The 8,283-nt window shown below is 45.6% G+C and overlaps 1 pseudogene; it reads right to left on the bottom strand.

Annotated features, from left to right (window-relative positions):
• Positions 1–2,769: 2,769 nt before the first annotated feature.
• Positions 2,770–4,018, bottom strand: LOC127225325 (40S ribosomal protein S2-like; annotated as a pseudogene).
• Between the last annotated feature and the right edge of the window lie 4,265 nt (positions 4,019–8,283).

Genomic DNA, 8,283 nt, shown 5'->3' with positions numbered 1-8,283 from the left:
ATCTCCATTCCTGTCACCCATAGAGAAGCAAAGGCGAAATGTCAAGTTTTTAGTCATTGTCATGGAATTTGGTTTCTCTAATACTTGAAAAGCTTTGAATTGAATTTAACTGTTAGATTTCTCTGTGTGGGGTTTTGCCTGCAGTTTGTCTGTGTACCACACGAATGCAGTGCCTGAGTAGTGTAGAAGAGGGTGCTGGGAACCGAATCCAGGTCCTCTGGAAGAGCAGCCAGTGCTCTTAGCCAGTATTTGGAATGTTTTTTAAAAAATGGATTCATTATGTATCTCTGGCTGTTCTGAACTCGATTTTTAAGCCAGACAGGCCTGGGACTCACAGAGATCCACCTGCTTCTGCATCCTGAGTGCTGGAATTAAAGGTGTGCACCACTATGCCTGGCCAGTATTTGAAGATCTTTAAGGAAAGGATAAAGCTTTGTGTTTATTATTTATTTGTTATTTATTTATTTTGCAGCAATATGACTTCTTTTTCTTCTTTCTTTTTTTATTTTTGGAGAAAGAATTTTGAAGTAGTGTACTAAGAAAGAGAATGTATCTATATGATGGTAACAAGTTAAAACTTATTTACAATTAATATAACTTAAAATTATGATAGGTATAGTGTTCCATGACTATAATCCCAGCACTTTAGAGGGAGAGGCAGGAGGATCAGGAGTTCAAGGTCATCCCCAGTCTGTCATCATCAAAGTCTATCTAAGGAAACTCAAACCAAACAAACAAACAAATCCCAAATTCTCGGATTATTTAAAGTATTTTGTGTGGTGTTATAACTAAATTGTTTCATTAGTTTAAAGTTTATTTGCGCGCGCACGTGTGTATGTGTGCATGTGTGTCTGTGTGTATAGGTGTGTGTAGGTGTCTGTGTGTGTGTAGGTATGTGTGTGTCTGTGTGTCTGTGTGTGTGTGCGTGTATGTGTAGGTGTGTGTGTCTGTGTGTGTGTGCGTGTATGTGTGTGTGTAGGTGTGTGTGCGCATGTGTGTAGGTGTGTGTGCGCATGTGTGTAGGTGTGTGTGTCTGTGTGTGCGTATGTGTAGATGTGTGTGTGTGCGCGCGCGCGCGCGCGCGTGTGTGTGTGTGTGTGTGTGTGTGTGTGTGTGTGTAGGTGTGGAGGTCAGAGGACTAGTTGCAGCAATGGATTCTCTCCTTTCACTGCTGGGGCTCAAACTCAGCTTGTCAAGCTGGCAGGAAATGCCTTTACTGGAGAATCATCGAGATGACCCTATAGTCTGAAGCTTAGATTTTAAATGTGGTCTAAATGTTGGCTGGGTGTAGTGGCTCACAATTTAAATCCCAGCACTCAGTAGGAAGAGGCAGACACAGGAACAGGCAGCTCGCTGGGAGCTACAACAGTGATATCCTGGCTGAACAAACAAAAACAATACATAAACCCTTGAAATGAGTTATAAATGTAAACAAATTCTGTATTTACGTGTGTGTGTGTGTGTGTGTGTGTGTGTGTGTGCATATATCATCTCCCTTATGAGACACTGTGTCCATAATAAGATTAAAGGTTTCTGGAAATACATTAAGGTATGTGCCACAGTTTGAATCTGGAATGTTCCCTCATGCTCGTGTTTATCACACTTTGCCCTTGCTGTGGTGCTGATTTGAAGGCTGTAGAGATGAGGCCTAATTGGTGGAGACAGGTCAGAGGGGCGGGGCCTCGGGGTTGGCTCATCCTGGTTCTGGCCTTTTGGCTCCTATAGGAACCAAGGGAAGCTCTTCTGCATCCTGCATCTGTCCCTACAGACAGGAGCCCTGTCCCCCACCCTGCCCTCCCCATTGTGAGGGACTAAGGCCCGTGAAACTCTGAGCAGAGTACACTTTCCCTCGCTTCAAGACTGGACATTTATCCTACAGGGGCATTTAAACAGCGAGTGTGACAAGAAACCGGGTCACTGCTCACCCAATCCCTGCCAGCGTCAACATTTTGTTGTGAACCCATCTAGTCCTTTTAATTGGGAGATCTAGTCCCTAGAACCCACGAGGTGGGAGAAAAGATGTAATCCGCTACCCCAATTGTCCCCTGACCCCCTTCAGTGAGCTGTGGCTCGTGCACACCACCAGGTCCCTATATACTCTTTGGGCACACATCTTCCTCCACACACAAAAAAAATAAAAATAAATAAGTCAACTTTAGATTATAAATTAGGGACGGGTTAGCCACCCCCCCCCACACACACACTATCAGAAGGAATCATATTGGCTTCTGTTTGTGCAGTAAGTGGCCGTTTCTTCACGGGACATATCTAAAGCCTCCAAGCTCTCCAAGGACCCCAGGCCCCGGCCCCAGTCCCAGATGTCACTTCTACTATGCCTCACAGAGCCTCAAGCTGGCTCGTCCAAACCTTTCTAAGAAGGCCCTTGGGCTCAGGAGGCAGGCAGATCTCTGTGAGTTTGAGACCAGCCTGGTTTACAGAGTTAGCTCCAGGACAGCTAGGGCTGTTATACAGAGAAACCCTGTCTCAAAAAACAAAACAAAAATAAAAACAAACAAACAAAAACTCCACCACCACCACCACCAACAACAACAAAAAGGCCCTTGGAAACCTAGCTTTAATATACTATTATGATGATTAATTGGGGGTTCAATTTGCATATAACAAATTGCAAGGATTATAATAAGTTGTATGGGGTTCAGCATCCTCATAATCATTGCCACATTGGCATAGACCTTTCCAGAACAGCAGTAAGTCCCCCTGCTGCTCTCTCATTAACACCCTGCCCTTCCTCATACTTCTCTGAACCCTTCACCAGAGTTCAGTTTTGACGGTTCTAGAAGGTAATAGAAATGGGATCAGACAGAAGGGGTCACTTTTGGGCCTGGCTTCTTTCAATATTGTAATACGGCTGAGACTGATTTTTGTTGTTGTATTGTTTGTTTTCCCAGACATGGTCTCACTGTATAGGCCTGGATTTCCTGGAACTCACTCTGTAGACCATGCTGGCCTCGAACTCACAGAGACCATCTGCCTCTGCCTCCTGAGTGCTGGGTTTAATGGGTTTAAAAATCACTCCACAATGCCTGGCTTTTTTTTTTTAATGAACTTAATTTGCTTTATTTTTCCTTGTATAAAAACCCTTATGCGGCTATGTGGTGGTGCACACCTTTAATTCCAGCATTTAGGAGGCAGAGGCAAGAGGATCTCTGAGTTCAAGGCCAGCATGGTCTACAGAGTAAGTTCCAGGATGGTCAGGGTCACAGACCCTGGAACCTGGGTCCTCTGAACTCTGGTGAGGGTTTTCACAAGATGGTCAGAGAATTCCTGATTTGGAGACTTGATAAACACAGTCTCTTTCTAGAGGTTGGAGGTCTGGTACCTGTAGGTCTTGGCATCAAAGATGGCCTTGGCAAATTTGCCCAGGGTGGCTGGCAGTGCAGCTCCTGGCTGATTTGTAGCAGTCATCAGTACTGACCATCAGGCAGCAGCTTCTTGGGTACATGGGCAGAGATGATGCCAGCAGCTCTCAGGACAGGGACAAGACATACCAGCACAGAGTCACAGTGGCTTGTCACCTAGCATGCTACAAGTATAGGGCTTGCTCACACAGTGTCCTCTCCACACAGAGAAAATGTGAAGCTTGACCAACATGACGGCCCCTCAGCTGGCAGTGGTTACCTCCTCGGATCACTTAACGCCAAGACCAACATGAACATTGTAGTCCCCAATATTGACAAAAGCCTTGAACCTGGTCCTCTGGCCAGCTGGTGTCTGCATCTGCACTGGCATGATCTTTAGAACCTCTTCCTTTAGGGATGTACCCAGGGAAAAGTCAATAATCTCAAACTCTTTAATGGGCAGGGAGAACAGGTAGATCTCCGGGGACTTGATCTTCATGTCCTTTACGTCCAGCTTGGTGATGACAATCCACTCCTTATCTTCAGTTTTACTTCAGCCCTGACCACAGCTGAAGCCTAAGGCTGCTACCCTCTTAGGCTGCCTACTCCTGGGTCCCCAGGTCCTCAGAGTCCTCCATTGCACCAATGTCATCTGCCATTTGTAGTTTTCCCCCAGGAAGGAAGAGGTAGAGGGAGGAGGAGGAAGAGAAGCAAGATTCATCTTTTTTTTTTTTTAAGTATTCTTATTGTGACTGGGTTACCTCACTCAGGATGGTTTCTTCTAGTTCCATCCACTTGCCTGTAAATTTCAAGATTCCATTGTTTTTCTCTGCTGCGTAGTATTCCATTGTGCAAATGGACCACATTTTCTTTATCCATTCTTCAGCTGAGGGGCATCTAGGTTGCTTCTAGGCCCTGCCCCAAATGATGTGACAGACTTTGATGATCCCTCATAGAAGGCCTCGCCCTTTCTATGGAGCAGAAGAAGGATGGGATGGGGGTTTTGGGGGGGCATGGGACAGTAGGAGGGAGAGGGAACTGGGATTGATATATAAAAAAAGATTGTTTCTAATTTAAATTTAAAACAGAGAAAAAAAGCAGAAAATGTATTCTTAGTGCTTTCTCCCCTCTCTCTGTTCTTCCCTCCCTCCCTCCCTCCTTCTTTCCCTCCCTCCCCATCCACCCCATGTTTGTACTGCCCACCAGGCTGCTGTGTGTCTTCCTGTGAATAGGCAAGTGCTCTGAGCCTTAACTTGTCCTGCTCAGCAGGATGTGAGGTAGGTCCGGGACTTCACGACAGCCTCTCCCATCATTTCCTCCTGATTCCTGTCCCATTGGTCCAGGTTCTTGCTGATTCTCTGGGTCACACACACTCCTGACACATGCTTTGGCTTTCCCTGTGTTCTTCCAGCCATCCACACAACTGTCTTCTTACTTTCTCAGGTCTCCGCTGAGAGGCTGCAACTGTACACAGACCTTTCTGGACCCCTAGGACAGAAAGAGCAGATTCCCCTCAGCACACACACCCTCGACCTTCACCTACCCCACTCTCTCACACTGTATTTTCTCTGTAACAACCCAACCTCCGCCTGTGTCTTCACGTGGTTCTGGAGATGCTAACACATACCATACCACCCACGCCTCCACAGTAAACCATTCCGGTTTCCAGCTTACTCACAGTTGCATAACCAACACCAAGGTCAGCCGTAGATCTTTTTATCACCTTAAAGAGGAACCCTGAACCTTTCAGTCATCATCTCTCTTCTCCTTGTCCTAGCCTTCAGCAAATGCTTCTCTAACTTCTTCCTTCATATGCAGGCCAATTCTGGACAGTCTATGTAACTGTACTAATACAATGACTGCGCCTTTGTCCTGGCTTGTACAATGGAAGTAGTGTCCTCAGGTTTTAACCTTGTTAGTGTGTGTATTGATGATTTATCTTATTTGTTTATTCATTTACTGACTTTTTTGAGACAGAGAGCTGTGTAGTCTGGGCTGGCTTTAAACTTGCTATGGCAAGGATGACCTTTGTGCTAGGCAGGCTACGTTTTGTCAACTTGACACAAGCTAGAGTCCTCTAGGAAGGGGAAACCTTAACCGAAGGCTTACCCACATCAGAGTGGCCTGTAGACAACCCTGTGGGCATTTTGTTGACAGTGATTGACGTGGGAGTGCCCAGCCCACTGTGGGTGGTACTACTCCTAGGCAGATAGATGGTGCTGGGGTGTGTAAGAAAGCAGACTGCAAACACTCTGTTACTACCCGAACCTCATGCCCAGACCCACACCGTTCCTTCTCCCTTTGTACATTGGCCCATTCCGGATATTCTCCATAAATGTAATAACACAATAACTGGACCTTTGCCTTGGCTTTGCCCAATGGAATAGTGTGTTCAAGTTTGAACCTTGTCATATCTTGCTTTGTGCACAGGTCACATTTTGCTTGTGCACAGGCCACCTTTAGCTTGTCCGATCACCGTCATGCCCATTGGGTGCTTTCCACTTTCTGACTACTTTCAGTCATATTGCTGAGCCCCTACCCACAAGCTCTTTCATGGGAGGATTTATTAGAGGATATGGTTTATTGGTTTGCTTTTTTCTGTTGGCATGAAACACCCAAGGCAGGTTAATGCTATAAAGAAAAGAAGGTTGTTCGGCTCACGGTTCTGGAAGTTCAACGGCATGGAGCTGGCATCGGGTGGGCTTTGTGGTACAAGTTCAGTTTGGGGAAGAGGTCACATTGCCCAGTGGGAGCCAGAGACAGGCTAGTGTCCCCCGATCCCTTCTGAGGGCAGCACGCTGATGGACTCCTCTGGCTCTGTCTTTTACAGCCGGGCTTCCTTCTACTACCATCTTGAGGATCAAGTTTCTAGTACAGGACATCACAATGTCTAACGACTTTAAATGCAGAGAGAAATATCCCATCTACAGTTCATTTAGATAGGTTTTCTGTTCTGTTGGTGTTTAGTTTTTCTAAACAATATTACATGACACAGGTTGAAAGCTGTGAAGTCTTGTTTTATATAGACACAGTCACTCATAAGTGTCTGCTCAATTAGCTTTTACACAAATGCAATTATAGTGCACACATGGTTTGGTGACGCCTTCTGGTTGTGGAATGATATACCTTGACTGCCTTTCCTGCTGATGTCTTGGGCTGACTCATTCTCTATAAGGCTCTGTGCTGTTCCACAGAAAGGACATCCCATAATTTATTTAACTCGTCTCCTATTATGAAGCATTCAGGTAGCTTTCCAGATTTGGGGGAAAAAAGCCATGCAAACAGATGAAGGAAGTCTATCCCTGCTGGTGAGGGGAGCTGAGGGGACAGCCTGCTAGGAGGTGCAATCAGAAGCCAACAGGTTGTTGGACTGGGCCTCCTGAAGACACTCAAGGTTAACCCTGCGTTGGCTGGTTCTGGGAGGCTCCAGATGGTTCCAGATGGTCTACAAAGGTTTGGTGGGCTTGGGAAGCAGCTGTTAGCCAACCAGTGTGGAAATCTCCCAGTACTTTGGCCACCAGTATAGTCTTTCTGGTCAGATGTATCCAATGTTGGCTGTCCCTGCTTTAGTGTATCCACCCATCTCCACTTTGGAATTCATGGCTGAGAATGCTTACAGTTTTAAAGAGCCTGTTGTTATGGAATAATCTTCATATACTGTGAGCCAAACCGAGAGGAGGCTGGGAAGATGGGCAGAGTCAGAAAGAGTCACCAGCTAGATGCAGAGGAAGCAGAAGATGAATGTGCTGTGCCAAAAAAAGTAGGTACCACCATGTGGTAGAATGTAGATAAGATTTATGGGTTAATTTAAGATGTAAAAGCTAGTTAGTAGTTAGCCTAAGCTATCAGCCTAGCATTTATAATTAATAGTAAGTCTCACCAGGCAGGGTGGCCTACTCCTTTTATCCCAGCACTTCGAAGGCAGAGGCAGGTGGATCCCTGTGGGTTCAAAGCCAGCCTGGTCTACAAAGTGAGTTCCGGGACAGCCAAGGCTGTTACACAGAGAAACCCTGTCTGGAAACAACAACAACAATAATAACAATAACACTAGTAAAAGTCTCTGTGTGGTTATTTGGGGAGTCAGCTGACAGGACAGAGTTGACTGACCAGTGGTAACCATGATAAACCCTGCCTACAACTTCTTATCAGACTTTTCTTGGAGAATTTTGTTTTTATGGAAAATGAAAGCAATAGATGATTTTGTGCTGGTAGCTTCCCATGCTACGGTTTTTGCAGCTGATGTCCTGAGGTCCTCCCAGGAAGGCTGTGAGGTCCTCTCTTCATACATATTTCACAGCCTGGGAAGAGGCTCAGATGCTCAAAGACGGTCCAAGTTTACACAGCGGATCAGAGACTCAAAGCATTTCCGTTGGCCCAGCAACCCCTCCTATGTAGTTGAACTTCTCTGTCCAACCAGCCAGTTTCCAAATAACCACACAGAGACTTATTGTTAACTACAAATGCTCAGCCAATATCCCAGGCTTGTTACTAACTAGCTCTTATATTTAATTTAACTCATATTTCTTATATATGCCCTGCCACGTGGTGGCACCTTTTTTTTTTTTTTTAAACACCTCAAGTTCATTTTGCTTTTTGCTTCTCTTCACATCTCCTTATGACTCCTGAAAGTCCTTCCTTCTTCTTCCTCTTCAAGTTCTCTTTTTGTCTGCAAGTCCCTCCTGACCTCTACCTGTCCAGCTATGGGCTAGTGTAGCCAACTCTTTTATTAACCAATGAGAGTAATACATTTTTTTGTTTGTTTTTCAAGACAGGGTTTCCCCATGTAACAGCTCTGGCTGTCCTGGAACTTGCTTTGCAGAACAGGCTGGCCTCGAACTCACTGAGATCTGCCTGCCTCTGCCTTCTGAGTGCTGGGATTAAAAGCGTGAGCTACCACACCCAGCTGAGAGTAATACATATTTAC

The sequence above is a fragment of the Phodopus roborovskii genome, unplaced genomic scaffold, assembly GCF_943737965.1.
Source record: "Phodopus roborovskii unplaced genomic scaffold, PHOROB, whole genome shotgun sequence".
Taxonomy (NCBI): Eukaryota; Metazoa; Chordata; class Mammalia; order Rodentia; family Cricetidae; genus Phodopus; species Phodopus roborovskii.
Note: the sequence above shows the minus strand (reverse complement) of the source record. Positions and strands in the feature narration are given on the sequence as shown.